General features: G+C 46.1%; 1 protein-coding gene across 2 annotated transcripts in view; it reads right to left on the bottom strand.

The window, feature by feature from the left end:
- Positions 1-18,153, bottom strand: part of ADGRV1 (adhesion G protein-coupled receptor V1) — a 2,479,945-nt gene that overhangs the window by 218,163 nt on the left and 2,243,629 nt on the right. The gene's annotated exons all lie outside the window — the stretch shown is intronic.

Below are 18,153 nucleotides of genomic sequence, written 5' to 3'. Positions count from 1 at the left end.
CTGAATTCTGCCTGGCAACTACCCCCATCAGGAGTGAAACTTGAGTCACAGCTGTGTTCCCAGGCCTAGCTGCCCTTTTGCTGCTCACACCAAAAGGGATATGACACTTCCCTGATTGAATTACCTGGGCTCTGCAGGAAATTGAACAAAGCCCTGTCCTGACTCAGGCAAATGTTTTATTGGCGGGAGTCGTAAATGGAGCTTCCTCTTGGCAGAAGCTGGGAGGGGCAGGGTCTCTGAGCTTGGCAGAAACTGGAAAGACTGGTTTCTGTACCATGTGACCTGAAAAGACACACCTCTATAGCCAGAATATGGTTTTAGAAAAAGATGAATAACTCATAGTACGGACTTGTGAAAATTATTTAAATGACACCATAATTCTTGTGATTTTTCTGCCCACATTTTAAGACGTGCTAGGACCCGGTGGCATGTTCAGGGGGGTTTTAGCAGAAAAGAGGATATTACTCAGAATGTGTGCATGTGAAAAATCTGACACTTCATCAACTAATGTCCATACTCCTTGCGCACATGCGTGTAAATTTGGGGTAATGTCCGGTATTGCAAATCAGTTAAAAAGTGCAAAATATTGCCATTTCTGAATGCAAGCTCCCAGGAAGAGCAGAGTTTGAACAGGAGATACCTCCTGTGATATGTGAGGGGTGCAGATGATTTTAAAACAACATGTACCTCTGCAAATATGTATTTGGGTTCAAATCTAGATTTGTGTGTAAGTTGACAGGAGGAGTGGACTCTCTGCAGGCTGTAAAATGACATCACTCTGACACAACTTAGCTCCCCCAATCAAGGGAGAAATGGAAGTTTGACCAATTAGAAGCTGAGAGAGGGGTAGGGTCTAGTGATGCTCACACACACCCATTTCAAAACACATAAAAGCAGACAGACAGGACAGATAGGGACCTTCAAATCCATTTGCAGCTGGAAGCTCTGCCGGGAAAATCCATACTTTACCTCCATCAATCTCCAGAGAAAGCTGTGCAGAAAGATCCAGACTTTAAATCCCTCAATCTTCAGAATCCAGAGAGAGAGCAGACCCAGATCACTGTGAAGTGCAGAGACCAGAGGCGAGTCTAAAACCTGACCAGATCCATGGCGAGGCCCATTTCACTCAAGAATATAGTGTGAGTACCTAGAAAACTGTGCAGAACCAATCTCCTAGTTAAAATAATATAATTCAATCTAGTTTAATCTAAGTAGAACTGCCTCTTAACTGTCACCTGTCATTTGTAAAGCTGTCACTTGTCATTTTCTAGTTGCAAGCTGCACTTGTCATTTTGAGCTTTTAAAATTTCAAATCTGAAAAACGACCTTCACTAAATCACTCATATCTCCGCGACCGTTTGTGCTAGAGACTTGCAGTAACTTTCTTCTGAAAGCTGAGAATCCTAGCTTTTAATCGCACCAAGAACCACATTCCTACCCCTTATAGTTTTACCGCAATCGCGGAACACGCATTCGCGAATTTTGCCACGATTTGCAAATTTCTCCACGTGTGAAAACAGAAGCTGCTTGCCTTCCATTTGCCAGAAATTCGTTTAACCTGCTAATCATCCCTGAATCATTGCTAAAGTGAGCCTGGACTAATATTAACTAGATACCACTCACCCTGAACTTCTAGAGGGAATTAAAAGCATTTTAACATATTTTCACTCCATTGCCAGCACATATCAAAGCATTTTGCCTGTGTTTTCAACGTCTGTAGTCTAAGTTGCTGGGTGAACCGAATCACATTTGATTGCATTTCTGAGAACCTTGTGCTTTCCTTCCATTTCCTTGCATTGCATCAAGGGGGGGAGGGGAATTGTACAAGAAAGTGATTACATTGTCTTTGCTGAAATTCTATCAAGTTATTTTCTTTACTGCATTTCATTCCACATTGCATCCATTTGAAACCATAAAAGTATTGTTGCTATCTTATCCATTTCATGTCAACTCCTTATTGATTATAGAGAAGCGTGTTGGTGCCAGATTCTCCGTTGTTAATCTTTATCATATCAGATTAAGTGTGCTATTCAATTATTAATTTATTATAAAGTGTGATATATATATCTATTGTTTAAATTATCAAATAAACCTTTTAACTTGCAAAACAGAACTACTTCTTGGCTCAGTGGGGTCAGGAGGATTCCAAGAGAGGGGTGTTATATAGGGGTAGTCATCCAGAACGCATGAACTGGACATAAAGGTATATCAATAAGGGTTTTCATTCAGTATTCTAGACTAGGCGTTGACTTAGCTGTAGTGTTGAATTGAATCCTCTTACAAATTGGGGGCTCGTGCCGGACGTTTGGGTTAGATCTACCATTTGTGCAGATTAATACAGCGTGCCAGCTGACCAGATACACATATCCGGTCGGATCACCACGCTGTGTTACGCTGTAAAGCATTCCTCAAAAGGGACACTCCAAGAAAAGTTCTGTTCTGCAAAAATAAAATACTAACTTCTGTAAGTCAGGACAGAGACCAATCTCTAGAATGACGACCTTGGTAGACATGAAAATAGCCAGAGAGCACCTCTTGCATAAGCTATTTGTGAGAGGTGAATGGACTGAACAGGGCCAGGATGCGTGGTTGCAGGCCATCACACAACAGGTCACTGAAACAGGGTCAGATATATATAGAGATCAGGGTCCCTTACATGTGGCCCTGAGTGAACTATATATGGCTCCTAAAGCCAAAGAGGAACACAATAAGATTGCCAGGATAGCAGCATACCTGTACCTATACATGGGAGACATGCAGGATAGATGTGCTGAAAGCCAAAATCTGGCAAATAGGCAACAGATGGCATTACAGAAGGCCCAATCTGATCTGGACTCTTCTGAGCAGAGGCTGCAGAGGAGCCAGGAGTCAGAAAATGACAGCAGACAGTACATCACTAAAATAAAGGAGGATATGGATGTGCTGCAAAAGGAAAAGTCAGAACAGGATACCAGATTTCTGGCCTTGCAGAAGGAACACCAAGAAGGTTTGGACTCCCTACTGCAAAGCCAGAAAAAGCTGGAGCAACAACTGGACTTCAACAGGGTATGTGCTGAGCAGGTAGTCACCCTGCAAGGCCACCTAGATAGGGAAAAGGCAGAAAGCAATAAACTGATTCTGAAAGACCTGGATACCCAAGCAGAGTTTGATGAAGAGCGCCGGAAAGCTGGTGCCCTTCAAAGGCAGAGGGACGACCTGGCAGCACAGATGCAGGCTCTCAGTCAGGAAAGAGACACTTTAGGCCAGGAAGTCTGCCACTTAAAAAAGGAAATTGAAGAAAATCACCTGGCCCTCCAGGGGCTGGGTGACCTCCAAAAAGAAAACCAGAACTTGGTAGAGCACACCAGAAGGGTGGAAGATGCTCTGGCAAGAAAGGAGCAGGCCAGTAGGGATGGGACTCAGGAGGTAAACCTCCTGCAGCAAAGACTGGCCCAGTTCTCCAGGACCAACCAGGAAGCACAGAGGGAAAATGAGGCTCTCTGCCAGCACAATGAGAGGCTCCAGCAACAGGTAGCGATGCAGGAGAAACTGATAGAGTCGAGTAAGGCCTTAACAGAGGAACTGAAAGCACAAATGCAGGCTCTTGCATTGCAACAGGGAGCAGGGGCGGATAGAGATGAGGTCCGCTGGGAAAGAGAGATTCCTGACCATAACCGCAGGAGCCCTAACACCAGGGGCCTTCATCTCCCCCAGTCCCTGGACTCTACCACCCCCATGTCCTCTGGCGCACATGAGCACAGGGCCACAGGGATGGCAGATTACTATCCAGCTAAGAGTATGGGGCTCATAGGCCAGTACCACTCAGGAATGGAGGGCTGGGCATCCGGGTATGGGCACCCAAGTACAGTACAGTTCAATGGGGAACCCCAGGAGAGTAGGCCCATTAAGGGCATCCTGAAAACCTCTAACCAGTTAGGTCAGTGGAGGGGGTACCCATCAAATCCTGGCAGCAAGGAGGAATCTGAAGACTCCTCTGAACTGCGCAGGACACAGGAGACCAGGTCCCCACATTCTGCCAGCCATTCCCAGGCTCGCAGAATCCGGGAAAACCTGGAAGAACAGACGGGAACCTCTGGGAGCAGTGCCTCTGAGTCCGAGGACGAATGGACAAGGGTTACCCGAACCAAAAAGGCCAATAAGGCAAAAAGGGCCTTGATTAAGGACCCCTTAAAGCAGATTAAGGCGATCAGGAGCGTCATCACGCCTTACCATAAGAACGCTAAGTATTCTGTTTGGGAGCACTTAGAGTTGTTTGAGCAAATGATGGAGACTTTCCATTTGAAGGACAGCCAAAGCTGTATCCAATATGTAAAGTGGACATTCTCCCCAGAGTACTCCAGTTTCTTTGCAGGGCTGGAGGACCAAAATCATTCCAGGTGGTCCACCTATAGGGCGGCCATATTAAAACATTTTTCCATTCATAGAAATCCTCAAGAGGCTCGCAAGGCAGCCTACAATTTGCAATGTGGGGAGGATCAGGCCCCACAAGAATTTGTGCAGGAGTTAAAGCGGGCTTTTGCACAGACCACAAGAAGGGTGCCCACGGATAGCAGAGAATTTATTAATACGTTTTTCCATGCCTTGCCCAAATACATAATGACCCAGCTCGTGAGGGATTTTCACGAGAAAAGATCTTTAGACTGGGTCATTGAACAGGCGACCCGGATCTATGAGGTGCAGAAACCGGTAGATAGCAAAAGTAATGCCCAGAAAAACCCCAAAGCCAACAGCACCCAAGCTGCTGCCAAGGTGGCAGAGGTAAAGGTCACCCCCGTTTTGGATTTGGAGATGGGGGGGCCTAAAAACCTACCTGCACCTAATAATGCTAGGCCCAGAAGGTCCTCGGGCCAGTCACAGACAGGGAGCCAGGGAGGCAGCCCCACAAATGGGGTCCCTCGCTCTCCTGATTATGTAAGTCCCCGTTACAAGGGAAATCGACCCATCCTGGGTTATGTGTGGACTCCTCCAGCCCAAGGGGGGGGATCCAGCCAAGCACCTAACCCAGGGAACTTCCATCCCAACTTCCCACAGGAGGGCAGAAATTCTCCAAATCCTGGGCAGAACTTTTTCCCCAGGTATCCACCCAATTTCCAACCCCAAAATCATCCATCCTTCTTTCTCCAATTCCCTGAGCCCAGACAACCTAATCCGGGAGAGGGGAGGCCAAGGGTGGAGGGGTACCCAAATCTTCCCAACCCGGGGTATTACCAGAGGAGGGACAGCTACCCTTCCCGGGATCAGCCCAGGGGAGAAAACAGGGCCCCGTATCAGCCTGAGCGGGTTTCCCAGTTAGAGTGCCAGGTTCAAAACATGGCGCGGGATCTGGGTCACATACTGAGGGCTCAGCAGAACCCTCAGACCGGCATGCCGGCGCAGAACGCACCCAACTCTGGACCTGATGCCCCAGAACAATGACGGGGGCAGCACCCCGATAACTCACCGGTTCCCAGGGAGGAGGCACAAAGGGAAGGGGGGTGTAAAGCCTTGGAGGAAGCTTCCTTCCTCACTTGTAAACAGCCCCTGGAAACCCAGGAACCGGAAACAAAATCTCTTGCCCCTGAAAGTCTGCCTCCTAAGGAGCAGAGGGGGGGTAGGAGAAACAAAAGACCCAAACAGACTCAGTTTGAGGAGGAGGTACAGATCTTCCAATTTGAGGCAGAGGGATCCTCAGAGGATCCTGTGAAAAGGATCTTCTCCTTCAGTGAGGGGGGAACTCCTCCCGAAGAAAAATGGGTCCCTAGGGATGCAAATCCAGACTGGGGAGATGTGGAGACTGAGCTACCGCCGCCCACTATCTCATCCCAGTACCAACAGCAAGAAAATCCCCTGGTTCAAACCCATCCTGGTGACTGCCTCCAAAAAGGGGGGGGCGGCCCAGAACCGGAGCCAGGGGAACCCAAAATGGCTCTGATCTCCAGTTGCCAACTTTTTCTTTCAGATTCCCAAGGCTCTCCACAGAATTCTGCCCAAATCTCTTCGCTAGCGATGTCCAAAACCAGAAAGTTAGCCCACCAGTTGTCCAAAAATGTGCATTATCTGTGCCCCCTTGCGGGGAAGGAGGGAAGATACTATGCCCCGGTACAAGTACAGGGGCAGGGTACAATTTCAGCGCTGGTGGACACGGGATCTCAAGCTACCCTTCTGTCCAGAAGGGCCTTTGACGAACTGAATGCAGGAAGGGGAGAGAATTACCAAATTCCTCTCACCTCCCTTCCTGGACAACTGCAGAACTTTGACGGGAAGGAAATTCCCGTCGAGGGGACGGCAGACTTGGACATTAAAATTGGGCGACACAAGTTGAAACACCCGGTCATAGTTGTGACTCCAGAGGGCACCCCTTGTTTACTGGGGAATGACCTCCTGAGAAGGTTGTCACCCCTAATAGATTGTGTAAACAAGGTCCTCTGGACCCAGACTAGCCGACCAATAAAATTAAAACAGAGTGTCAACCATGTTTGTTTAAACGGCACCTGCCACATGGTTGAACAAAAATCTGACCAAGTAGAATTTCACTTCCAGAATAGCCAAATTCCAGACGTGACAATAATAGCAGTAGGACAACAGACTGGTGATGGGGGGTCCTCTCTATTTCTGAAAATCAACCTTCCTTCCAGTTTAAGGTGGTATTCCACACTGGAAGGAAACACTCTGAGATTCTATACTAATCCACAATCAGAAACTCCCACTCCTATAGTCCAGAAAGATGTGAAATCAGCTCAGGGCCTGGCTGATATTCAGCAAATTGGAGAGCAGTTGTTCATCCCTGTTCAGTTAAATGATGGGAAGGACTCTGTTCCCGCTCGAGTGTGCGTGAACAATGGTAAGAGCTTCATTAGCGAAGCCATGTTTCGCCAACTCCCAAAAGATCCAGCCATTCCCCCCTTCAAACTGATAGACAAGTGGGAAATGGACCTGGAAGCACCTAATTCCAAACATCTCCTGCCAAGCAGGTGTATGCTCAAAATCTCCATTGGCAACAAGAGCATAGTCCATAATTGTTGGGTCGTGCGAGACGTCCCTGCCGCCTTTTACTTAGGCAGTGACATTCTCAATCGCTTTGCCATTAGTTTGGACCTAATAAACTTCAAAGCTTGGTCCCGATTAGCGGATAATCCCATGAGCTTTGATGATCCAGAAAAAGCATTTAGGTCAGCTCAATTGCTACCTTATGCAGTTGAAATTCAGGTTAAAGAGGAAGTCACCATCCCAGAAAGGACCCGACAATTCTCCCTGGAAGTGAAAGTCAAAAGGGGACAAGAGTTGAAAAACCCTGATGCTTACATACATCTAAATGCTTCTCTCCAACAGCAAGGGTTGGGGGTAAACCCAACTCCATTAGTCAACATAGAACATGACACCATTCCAATAGAGGTGGATAACAGCGACTTAAAGAGTATTACTCTAGCCGCAGGCCCCATTATTGGAATGGCGGTTGATGACCGACATTTTTCCATCGACTTATTAAATGAACTGTTAGGACCAATCCCCAAGGACTGTTTTGACAGTGACAGTGAGGACAATACAACACCAGACAGGATTTTTACCCGGCATGGGGGGAACTTCCTGGTGTACACTTCCTGCCCCTATGGTAAGGAAGATGTGACTTGTGACTTCAGGAGGGATGAGGTGATTTTCCAGGTCCATGAGGGCTGCCTTTCCCACCTGAAGCCTCCAGTCCAAATCAGCACTCTGACCAGGGACTTCTCCACCCAGCTGGAGGAGGCCGCTGAAATAGCCAAACCAGAAGTCTTTCCAGGCTTCAGGCAGATGGTGGAAGAGAGAGTCAACCTAGCTGATGCCTGTGTGACTCTGGAACAAAAGCAAAAGTTGAAACAAGTTTTCTTGGATTTCCAAGATCTCTTTGCGGTAGACTCATATGACTGTGGTCGCACCGACATCCACACCACAACAATCCCCACGGACCCTGGCATGACTCCTGTGTTTGTGAAGCAATATCGCTTGCCTCTCGCATCAATGGAGTCCCTCACTGAAATAATCAAGAACCTTGAGTCCCGGGGAATAATCCGTCCAGTCCACAGCACCTTCAATAATCCAGTGCTGGGAATATTGAAGCCAAGCGGCCAGTGGAGACTCTGCGCCGACCTCAGGGAGCTCAACAAACGGGTCCATACTTCCCGATGGCCTCTGCCCTACATTGACCAAGGGCTGGCCCAGATTCAGGGGTCACGGGTATTCACTGCAATAGACCTGACCAATGGATACTGGACCGTGCCTGTCAGTAGGGAGGACCAATACAAACTGGCTTTTACCTTTGGGGGCCAGCAGTACACATGGACCCGGACTCCTTTCGGATACCTCAACTCCGGCAATGAATTCAACATTTTCCTACATAAGGCCATGCCCGACCTGGGTGCGAGGGGTAACCTGGCTTATGTAGATGATGTCCTCATCAAAAGGTCATCTGTGGAGGAACACATAGCGGAGATCCGTTATGTTCTGACCCAGTTGAGGGCCGCCGGAGCAAAACTTTCCTTTCAAAAAACACAGTGGTGTAGAACCCGTGTTAATTTCTTGGGGCATGAGATTACTCCTCAGGGTCTCTGTCCCCAGGAAAAGAAAGTGGAAGCACTTCAGAAACTGAAAGACCCCACAACTCTGCGGGAACTAAGGAGCCTCCTTGGACTGACTAATTACAGCAGAAAGTTCATTGAGGGCTACGCAGAGATCACCAGACCCCTGATTCATCTCCTGAAGGGGGGGGTCAAGTGGGAATGGGGTCCAGAACAAGCCGAGGCAGTAAAACAACTCAAGAGAAGCCTCTCACAAGCGCCTTGCCTAGCTTACCCTGTCAGAAACAAGGAGTTCTTCCTGGAGACGGGGTTCTCTAATACGTGCTTGACGGCAGTATTATACCAAAAGCATGACAAGGTCAATAAAGTAATCTCCTATGCGAGCAAAACTTTATCCTCTGTGGAGGAAAAATTCAACGATTGTGAGAAGGCACTCCTGGCAACGGTGTGGGCATTGAAGAATTACCGCCCGTTTATCCAGGGGGAACACATCATAGTGGAGACTCCACACCAGCCTCTGCAATATCTCCAAAGTGACAGAATCCGGGCCGGAAATGTGAGTAATTCCCGAATTACTTCCTGGATTCTGTCAATGCAAGGCTTTCCTGTGGAGGTCAGATATGGCCAAAACAAGAAGAGTCCCCTCAAGGTCTGGCTGACTTGCATGATTGTGCCAGAGAAAACTGTCTCGAGGACGAAAGTCTAAAAATAAAGGACAACACGGAGGCATACCTTAATTCCCCACACAAAGTCTTTGAAGAGGACAAGTGTGAGGGAATGCCCACTGTCTATGTGGATGGATGCTCTTACCATGTTGACAACAACGGGGAGAAAGAACTGGTGGCCGGCGTAGGGAATGCGTGGGTGAATGAGTCCCCAGAACCCTCCGCTGGATACAAAATTGGTCCCCGAAGTAGTCAGGTGGCAGAATTGATGGCTGTGCATCAGGCCATCCTCACTGCTGTCCAGCATCAACTCCACGAACTGGTCATAAACACAGATTCGGATTATGTACGGAACGGGTTCGTGGAGCACCTGGTTAATTGGAAAACCAGAGGCATGTTATGTGCTAACAACAAACCCTTGAAACATGGGAAGTTGATCCAAAACATTGATGATCTGGTCACCTCGAATGAGATGACCATCTATTGGAAAAAGATCAAGGGTCATTCCAAAGTAGAGGGACCAGACAAAACTGGAAATGACTTAGCTGATCAGCTGGCCAAAACCGGGGCCATCCAAGGGGATCTAATTGAGATTGAGTCCCTGTTGGGGGAGATCCAGGTCACTGCTATCACTAGGTCCCAGACAAATGCTCACAACGACCTTTCAATTGCACAATGGAGTAAGGAGACCCCTGATGCTGATTTGATTACAGCTCAGAAGGGGGATCCAATAATTGGTAAATTTTACCAGCACCTTGAGGACCCTGAGAACTTTCCCCTGACGGATACCGATTACATTGGGAAAGAGGACCTAAGAGTGTTGATGAAATGTCCAAAAATGTTCCGAATCCAAGACGGTTTGCTGGTAAGGAAATCCAAAGCTGGCCACGATCAGTGGGTGGTTCCTACCTCATTCCAAAGCCTGATGTTAAGTCACGCCCATGATGCGGCCACCGCCGGTCATAGGGGGGTTCACACAACACTGGAAATCTTAAGAGAGGTTGCATACTGGCCACACATGGGGCAGGACCTCGACCAATACTTGAAGGGGTGTCTCGTGTGTGCACAATTTCAGCCATCATCCCTCACGCACCGCGCGCCTCTCCAAAAGCGGGGGATGACACTGCCATAGTCAGATTTACAAATCGACTTTGTAGGCCCTGTGATTCGCTCGGCTAGGGGGAATAAGTACATGTTGACTGTGACATGCTTGTTTACCAAGTGGGTGGAATGTCTCCCAGCCCCAAATTGCAAGGCAGAAACGGCAGCTGCCCTGATGATTAACCACATCTTTTCCCGTTTTGGTCTACCTCAAAGGATTGAGTCAGACAGAGGTAGCCACTTCACCAGTGAAGTAATGACAAAGATGTGGGAGATACTGGGGGTCAAGAGAAAGCTGCATATTGCTTACAGGCCAGCTTCTTCTGGAGCAGTGGAACGCTACAACCGGACAATTGTGAGCATCTTAAAAAAGTTTGTGGCAGATTCTGGGCCAAGTTGGGATATCCGATTACCTCTGGTCCTAATGGCCATCAGATCTACCCCTTCATCTGCAACCAAAATGTCACCATTTGAATTGATGACTGGGCGCAAGATGGTGCTTCCTCAGCATTTGCTCTACAGGACCCAAGAGCAGACACTGATTAATGCCTCCACTACTCATGAGTATGTGGAGAATTTAAGGAAACACCTCCAACATGCTTTTGCTTACGCTCAGCGGAATCTAGAAAGATCGGCTGATAGCATGAAGACCCATTATGACCTGAAAACTTCCAGGAAGGAATATCAGGTGGGGGACCGGGTCTATCTATACAACTTCCAAAGGAACCAGGCCAAGCAGCGCAAATTTTTGCCTACATGGAAGGGACCCTTTGAGATCATCGACAAGATCTCTCTTGTGGCCTACAAAATCCACATCCCCAAAGGTCCTTTGGCAGCGGGGGAAGACAAGTGGGTCAACATAAACCAGTTGAAATGTTGCCATCCCAGGCACACTCTGCAACAACTGGAGGAATCCTCTGGAATCCTAGCGGGTACTGTCTCAGACTAATTCAGTTCCAATCAAAAAACATACCACATCTAATCTCTAAAATATTGTGATTTGCATGAAACTGTCTCTTAGTTATACTGTTTTTTTTTTCAAAATAAGAATGTAATGTTTCGTGATGATGAAATGCATATGCTGCCCCACTATCTCAACAGTGGTGGAAAAACGTCTATGAGTAGGTATTGCCGCTCTTCCTTTGTCGTCCTAGGAGAAAGAAAACCTGGAGACGGGCCAAGGAGGACGATCCGGAGACCGGGAGCAGAGACGCGATGGGCCCTTTGTACCGCCCAATCTTCCCATCAGGACCGGCGAGGAGAACCGATCGATCAGTACCGGATGGAGGAAAAGATGCTGAACTGTGCCATCTATTGGAAGAAGATGAGGAAACATCCCAGGTCTTGCGAGTCCCATTCGTGAAATAGAATGGCCATCGCAAGAGGGGGGGCTTGTGGGATGTATTTACCCATGCATCCGAGCCATACCTCAAAACTGTGCAGTACTGACATGGAAAACATCATGATGGCCAGAGCTTCCCAGAAAATGCACAGGGAAATGCATGAAGAATAGGCTGCCACTCATTTTTGCCGATGTTATGGGCACAGAAGGACACTGCCTAAAACCACCATTGGACTACCCACACAGTAGTCTGAAACCATTGGGAATGGCAATGCTGATTGCCAAAAGCAAACGCATAACTGTTGGGAATTCATTTTCTTAAATCCCAAAAAGGGGTGCAGTACCAGTACTCACCACTATCCAAAAGCCGGCATTTTAAAACAACACCAGATTTTACTTTTTGCAAAACTGAATAAATGAACCCAAAACAGGCCAAAGAAAGACTTACTGAGAGGTGGATACAATCTAAAGTTATATTCTGAAGTGACTTGAAGGTTTATAACAAGACTGGCTGCGCTGTGGATTTCAGCAGTTTAAGTAAATTTGGACTGAAAGACACTAAAAAAAATCTAAATGTTTAAATTGACTGAGTGACCTACTTTTGAGTGTCACATAGGTTGCAATTGTTTAAATGTCATAGTTTTAAACTTAGAATCAGCATTCTAGCTGCATATGTAAAAATGTTTAGTTTTATTTGAATGCAGGAACTGGGGAACAAAAAGTGACATTTTATCTGAAACTTGGCTTAAGGAACTGAATTCTGCCTGGCAACTACCCCCATCAGGAGTGAAACTTGAGTCACAGCTGTGTTCCCAGGCCTAGCTGCCCTTTTGCTGCTCACACCAAAAGGGATATGACACTTCCCTGATTGAATTACCTGGGCTCTGCAGGAAATTGAACAAAGCCCTGTCCTGACTCAGGCAAATGTTTTATTGGCGGGAGTCGTAAATGGAGCTTCCTCTTGGCAGAAGCTGGGAGGGGCAGGGTCTCTGAGCTTGGCAGAAACTGGAAAGACTGGTTTCTGTACCATGTGACCTGAAAAGACACACCTCTATAGCCAGAATATGGTTTTACAAAAAGATGAATAACTCATAGTACGGACTTGTGAAAATTATTTAAATGACACCATAATTCTTGTGATTTTTCTGCCCACATTTTAAGACGTGCTAGGACCCGGTGGCATGTTCAGGGGGGTTTTAGCAGAAAAGAGGATATTACTCAGAATGTGTGCATGTGAAAAATCTGACACTTCATCAACTAATGTCCATACTCCTTGCGCACATGCGTGTAAATTTGGGGTAATGTCCGGTATTGCAAATCAGTTAAAAAGTGCAAAATATTGCCATTTCTGAATGCAAGCTCCCAGGAAGAGCAGAGTTTGAACAGGAGATACCTCCTGTGATATGTGAGGGGTGCAGATGATTTTAAAACAACATGTACCTCTGCAAATATGTATTTGGGTTCAAATCTAGATTTGTGTGTAAGTTGACAGGAGGAGTGGACTCTCTGCAGGCTGTAAAATGACATCACTCTGACACAACTTAGCTCCCCCAATCAAGGGAGAAATGGAAGTTTGACCAATTAGAAGCTGAGAGAGGGGTAGGGTCTAGTGATGCTCACACACACCCATTTCAAAACACATAAAAGCAGACAGACAGGACAGATAGGGACCTTCAAATCCATTTGCAGCTGGAAGCTCTGCCGGGAAAATCCATACTTTACCTCCATCAATCTCCAGAGAAAGCTGTGCAGAAAGATCCAGACTTTAAATCCCTCAATCTTCAGAATCCAGAGAGAGAGCAGACCCAGATCACTGTGAAGTGCAGAGACCAGAGGCGAGTCTAAAACCTGACCAGATCCATGGCGAGGCCCATTTCACTCAAGAATATAGTGTGAGTACCTAGAAAACTGTGCAGAACCAATCTCCTAGTTAAAATAATATAATTCAATCTAGTTTAATCTAAGTAGAACTGTCTCTTAACTGTCACCTGTCATTTGTAAAGCTGTCACTTGTCATTTTCTAGTTGCAAGCTGCACTTGTCATTTTGAGCTTTTAAAATTTCAAATCTGAAAAACGACCTTCACTAAATCACTCATATCTCCGCGTCCGTTTGTGCTAGAGACTTGCAGTAACTTTCATCTGAAAGCTGAGAATCTTAGCTTTTAATCTCACCAAGAACCACATTCCTACCCCTTATAGTTTTACCGCAATCGCGGAACACGCATTCGCGAATTTTGCCGCGATTTGCAAATTTCTCCACGTGTGAAAACAGAAGCTGCTTGCCTTCCATTTGCCAGAAATTCGTTTAACCTGCTAATCATCCCTGAATCATTGCTAAAGTGAGCCTGGACTAATATTAACTAGATACCACTCACCCTGAACTTCTAGAGGGAATTAAAAGCATTTTAACATATTTTCACTCCATTGCCAGCACATATCAAAGCATTTTGCATGTGTTTTCAACGTCTGTAGTCTAAGTTGCTGGGTGAACCGAATCACATTTGATTGCATTTCTGAGAACTGTGTGCTTTCCTTCCATTTCCTTGCATTGCATCAAGGGGGGGGAGGGGAATTGTACAAGAAAGTGATTACATTGTCTTTGCTGAAATTCTATCAAGTTATTTTCTTTACTGCATTTCATTCCACATTGCATCCATTTGAAACCATAAAAGTATTGTTGCTATCTTATCCATTTCATGTCAACTCCTTATTGATTATAGAGAAGCGTGTTGGTGCCAGATTCTCCGTTGTTAATCTTTATCATATCAGATTAAGTGTGCTATTCAATTATTAATTTATTATAAAGTGTGATATATATATCTATTGTTTAAATTACCAAATAAACCTTTTAACTTTGCAAAACAGAACTACTTCTTGGCTCAGTGGGGTCAGGAGGATTCCAAGAGAGGGGTGTTATATAGGGGTAGTCATCCAGAACGCATGAACTGGACATAAAGGTATATCAATAAGGGTTTTCATTCAGTATTCTAGACTAGGCGTTGACTTAGCTGTAGTGTTGAGTTGAATCCTCTTACAGAATCTCTGACACCAGCGCGTGGAGGGTCGAAAGGATATCCTGTGATATGTCTCTCAGGGGCACCTGGGGGACACGGTCGCTGGGCCCAGCGCCCATGTCATCATCTCTGTCGATTGTGTCAACAGTGTAGTCGTCACCGTCATCGCCGCCTCCGACATTCCCATCGTCGTCACCATTGTCGCCACCACCCTGGATGGTGTGGACAGAAAGTATCTCCTCCTCATCGGACGAAGAAATGTCTGTGCCTTGGAGTTCTTCTCCGCCCCCCCTTTCTTCAGATCCAGAGGGGTTGGTCTCGGACTAAGGTCCAGCATCCTCTTCTCCGGAGTCTTTTCTACCGGCTTTTCCTGGGAGGAAGAGCCACTCTGGCCACCACTGGGGCACCCTGGACTGGGTCAGCCACCACCAACTCGATCGAGAAGGACGATTTGGCCTGGATCACCTGGGCCTTCACGGGTAGGTCGGACACCTTGTCCTGCTTGGCCTGCTCCGGAGTCTCCTGCAGGTTCCTCTGGGTAGCTGACTTTCTCTTGGACAATGAGCTGGAGCGGTGGCTGGAGATCGAGGCAGACGGAGATGACGAACACGCCCTGACCGTCGCGGGACAGGCTTGCGCAGCGACCCCGATGGAAGCAGATTTGAAAGTGCTTGGCCTTGTTTTGGGCCCCCACGGATGAAGCCCCCTCAAAGGACTTAGAAGCCTGCTCAGGTTGGCTGGATCTGGAACAGGCATGCCCCTTTGAATCACCCAGGGTAGAGGCCCTGATCTTGACCCTTGCCGCAAACCGGATGTGTCAATCCTTCATCGTGCGCTTGGTAATGCCACGGCAGACATCACAATCTTCAATCTTCTTCTTTATGCGTCGGGAGTAGACAATACAGGCACTGGGGATGCTTGTGATCAGTAAAAACATTCTGCAAACCGCAGCTGCCTGAAGACTTCTGGAAGCTTCCAAGAAGAACACTCGATGATTTCTGCCCATGAGGGGCGATGAAAGATGCCGAAAAATGGGTGCCCGTTAATCGGAAGGATAAGCGGTGGAGCACACCTGCTCGATTGAACCGAAAACGGAGTTTACCTATCAAACAGGTGAAGAGTGAAACATGAGGAATCCCAACACTTGAACATGCGCTAAAAATCTGAAGATGGTTGCCTGAGGAGGGGGTTAGGTAGACGGCAGTCATTGGCTGGGGGCAGTATGACGTAGAGCTCAGTGATTGGCTTATAGGAGAAATACAGTTTAGAAACTAAACTGAAACAGTTTTTTCTTTTACCGTGGATTCCCAGCCTGACGACGGGGAATATTAATGAGCATGTGAATCCATGCCAGACCCCACGCTGGAGAAGTGGTATTATTCTTATTGTGGCATGACATTTTGTATTGGGCATCTTTGATAAAACAAGCATAAGTAGTATTATGTAGCTATTTCTAAATATTTGGGCTCCTGGTATGGACCATATTCTGCCCAGGAGGGCTACTCATGAAACAAAGATACAATTGAATAGGTCAAAAGAAATTCCCTTTAGCACTACCTTTTTGTCCTACGGTCACAGAACAAATATCCACAGCACTCAACCCTTAGTACCCAAGAAGGGTAATTGCTTGTTTTTTTATAATTATAGACTGCTGAAACACCTGGTGTAGACGTACCTTCTTTTAAAATAATCACAGTGTTTTGTCACTGTTCTCTGAATGAACATTTTGTCATTTGTTGATTTTGTCTTTGTAAAATGTTTAATAATTCCATGTATAACACTTTCCATCAGACGATGGCAGTGAAGGACTCATTGTCTGTTTCAGTACACGAGCAATTGGATTAATTGTTGTTCATGCTGTTGTGTTGTTTTCTCACCTTGTATGATTATGAAAACCATGTGCCAATTTAATTAGTGCATTTTGTGTAATTATAAAAAAACAAGCAATTACCCTTCTTGGGTACTACAAGTTGAGTGCTGTGGATATTTGTTCTGTGACCGAAGGACAAAAAGGTAGTGCTAAAGGGAATTTCTTTAGACCTATTCAATTGTATCCGTATTATGTAGCTAGACTGGCATTTAAATGCAGCCAGTCTAGTCATTTCTTATTGTGTTATGACATTTTGCTTTGGACATCTTTTATAAATCAAGCATGATAAGTGTTGTTATGAAGCAAGTCTGGCACTTTTATACAACCAGTATAGCTATTTCTTATTGCCGTATGACATTTTGTATTGGGGAACTTTGATAAAGCAAGCATGATAAGTGTTATTATGTAGCTCGACTAGCATTTTAGTGCAGCCAGTTTGGACATTTGTTCATACTTTGGCATGCATTTTTTATGGTAAAGCCAACTGGAGTACATTCTTAGGTAGGGACGCTGCCATATATTGACAGAACAAACATGGACACGTTTTCTGATAGTATCATTACTGGCATTATGTGCAAACCAAACATGAGTATGTTCTTATATGGGAATACTAGTGTATAATGGTGCAGTATTGTGGGAAAAGGCGTCATGAAAATGTGTTGGAGAAATGCTTCTGTGCACTGTTGGTGGCTTGCATCTATTAGATTTTTTCATGAGTTACCCTACAAACCAATTGCCAATTGTATGGCTTTTTACCCAATTGTTCTAAAAAGTCTGTTCTAAAATGGACCATTTTAACCCATTATTTAAAATATTATCGGGGGTGGGGGGCAGGGGTTCCCTCGAATCCCCTTTGACTGGTGCGGGCTCCCTCACTACGCTCGGTCGCTGTGGCACATCTGGACCAAATATGTACCGCCCTCGGAAAGGATGAAAGTCAGAGCGGAACAGCCAAAACGCAGGCTGCAATAGTGGATGCATTAATCCACTGAGCCACGTACACAGCGAACTGGTTTACTCGCAAAAAAATGTCGTTACTTGAATTTCCTCCATTCTGTTATTTAACTGCAAACTTCTAATGAAGTATTGTCAAGAAACATCACCACAGAGGAAAATCATGCAACGTTCTGAAAAACGCCCTTCAGCATTAAGGGATCTTTTTTGTTTTTATCGTGATATGAGCAATGATGGGGTCGCAATCAACCACATTAGGGAATAAGGTTTCCTTTGTCAAATGTGAAATTGATGACCCTGGAAACCCTTCGTCTAGTCATTGTGTCGACTCTTTTCTTCAGAAGGAGGCTGCAAAATCAGAAAACAATGCTGGTATTGTTAGTCAGCTGCTAAAACCTGTTTTTAACACCTTTCCAACCCTGCCTGTGTAGATAGGAATTCTTGTTATGTCAACAGCGACTGCCTCTTTTCGCAATAACAAGTGGATTGCATATTTACAATGAGTTTCTGCCTTTCTGATTGATTTGTACTGTTGAGACGTGGTTTGAAAATACACCATTACCAACAATTCACCGCACCCTCACCCTGATCACCCACTGAGGTACATCATACCTCACGACAGAACATGTACAACAAAAACACTTCTCATTACCTCCTGGTGCACCGCAGCGCTGC

The sequence above is a fragment of the Ambystoma mexicanum genome, chromosome 6p (genome assembly GCF_040938575.1).
Source record: "Ambystoma mexicanum isolate Mex_15411 chromosome 6p, UKY_AmexF1_1, whole genome shotgun sequence".
NCBI classification, from domain to species: domain Eukaryota; kingdom Metazoa; phylum Chordata; class Amphibia; order Caudata; family Ambystomatidae; genus Ambystoma; species Ambystoma mexicanum.
Note: the sequence above shows the minus strand (reverse complement) of the source record. Positions and strands in the feature narration are given on the sequence as shown.